This window comes from Theobroma umbraticum, unplaced genomic scaffold (assembly GCF_002168275.2).
Source record: "Theobroma umbraticum cultivar Fairchild unplaced genomic scaffold, ASM216827v3 scaffold_743.0, whole genome shotgun sequence".
In the NCBI taxonomy this organism is placed as follows: Eukaryota; Viridiplantae; Streptophyta; class Magnoliopsida; order Malvales; family Malvaceae; genus Theobroma; species Theobroma umbraticum.
In genome coordinates, this window is record NW_018397307.1 from 39,305 (window position 1) to 41,702 (window position 2,398).

Below are 2,398 nucleotides of genomic sequence, written 5' to 3' on the forward strand. Positions count from 1 at the left end.
TTTTGGTTAAAACATATTATAATTAAATGTTTGCCTTGGGAAAGGTAAAGAAAAACCTATTCATTGACAAGAAAATTCTATTTATAGTCACCCATGCCTTCGAAAACCTAATTACTCGCTTTAAATGGTTTTATAATCTTATAATTGATTTTAGCTTGAATTTTTTTATATTTTTCGTTAAAATAGATTATAATCGAATCTCAAGCTTGCGAAACGTCAAGAAAAAGTCATTCATTGGCAAGAAAAGTTCATTTATAGTCACCTAAGCCTTCGAAAGAATTATTACTCGTTTTAAATGGTTTTATAATTTCATAATTGATTTTAGGTTGAATTTTTTTATAGTTTTTGTTAAAACATATTATAATTAAATATCTACATCGAGAAACGTGAAGAAAAAGCCTTTTATTGGCAAGAAAAAGTCCATTTATGATCAGTCAGGCCTTCGAAAGTCTTTTTACTCACTTTAAATGGTTTTATAATCTCATAATTGATTTTAGGTAGAATTTTTTTACATTGTTGGTTTAAGTAGATTATAATTGAATGTTTGTCTTGAGGAACATGTAGAAAAAGGCATTCATTGGTAAGAAAAGTCTATTTACAGTCACCCCATTCCTTTAAAAGTCTTACTATTCGCTTTAAATAGTTTTATAATCTCATAATTCATTTTAAGTTGAATTTTTTACTTTTTATGTTAAAAGTCATTCATTGGCAATAAAAGTCCTTTTATTGTTACCCATGCCTTCAAAAGCCTAATTACTCGATTTAAATAGTTTTATGATCTCATAATTAATTTTAGATTTAATTTTTTTACATTCTTGCTTCAAACAGATTATAATTAGATGTCTATCTTGGAAAACGTGAAGAAAAAGGTATTTATTGGCAAGAAAAGTTCATTTATAGTCACCCATGCCTTTAAAATGCTTATTACTTAATTTAAATGGTTTTATAATCTCATAATTGATTTTACGTTGAATTTTTTTACATTTTTTGTTAAAATAGATTATATTTGAATATCTACATTAGGAAACATGAAGAAAAAGCCTTTTGTTGGTTAGAAAAAGTCCATTTATGGTCACCCAGCTTTCGAAAGCCTTTTTACTCGCTTTACATGGTTTTATAATCTCATAGTTGATTTTAAGTTGAATTTTTTTATATTTTTAGTTAAAACAGATTAAAATTTATTGTCTGTCTTGGGAAACATGAAGAAAAAGGCATTCATTGATAAGAAAAGTCTATTTATAGTCACCCATTTGTTTGAAAGCCTTATTACTCACTTTAAATGGTTTTATAATCTCACAATTCATTTTAAGTTGAATTTTTTTACTTTTTGTGTTTAGAGCCATTCATTGGCAAGAAAAGTCCATTTATTGTTACCCATGCCTTAAAAAGCCTAACTACTCAATTTAAATGGTTTTATAATCTCATAATTAATTTTAGGTTAAACTATTTTATATTTGTAGGTAAAACAGATTATAATTGAATGTCTGCCTTGAAAAACATGAAGAAAAAGGCATTCATTAGCAAGAAAAGTCCATTTATAGTCACGAATGCCTTGAAAAACCTTATTACTTTCTTTAAATGATTTTATAATCTCACAATTGATTTTATATTGAATTTTTTTTTACTTTTTTTTAAAAATAGGTTATAATTGAATGTCTACCTCAGAAAACATGAAGAAAAAACCATTCATTGGCAAGGTAAAGTCCATTTATAGTTACCCAGGCCTTCGAAAGGCTAATTACTCGCTTTAAATGCTTTTATAGTCTCATAATTCATTTTAACTTGAATTTTTTTACTTTTTCTATGAAAAGTCATTCATTAGCAAGAAAAGTCCATTTATTGTAACCCACACCTTCAAAAGCTCAATTACTGATTTTAAATAGTTTTATAATATCATAATTGATTTTAGGATCAATTTTTTTATATTTTTGGTTAAAAGAGATTGTAATTGAATGTTTGCCTTAGGAAACATGAAGAAAAAGCCTTTCATTAGCAAGAAAAGTCTGATTATAGTCACCTAAGCCTTCGAAAGCCATATTACTCACTTTAAATAATTTTATAATCTCATAATTGATTTTAAGTTGAGTTTTTTTGTATTTTTTCTTAAAAGATATTAGAATTGATTGTCTGCCTTGGGAAACATGAAGAAAAAAGCATTCATTAGCAAGAAAAGTCCATTTATAAACACCCAAGCCTTTGAAAGCCTTATTGCACACTTTAAAGGGTTTTATAATCTCATAATTGATTTTAAGTTGAATTTTTTTACATTTTTGTTTAAAATAGATTGTAATTGAATGTCTACCTTGGAAAACATGAAGAAAAAGCCATTCATTGGCAAGATTAGTTAATTTATAGTTACCCATGCCTTTAAAAGCCTAATTACTCGCTCTAAATGGTT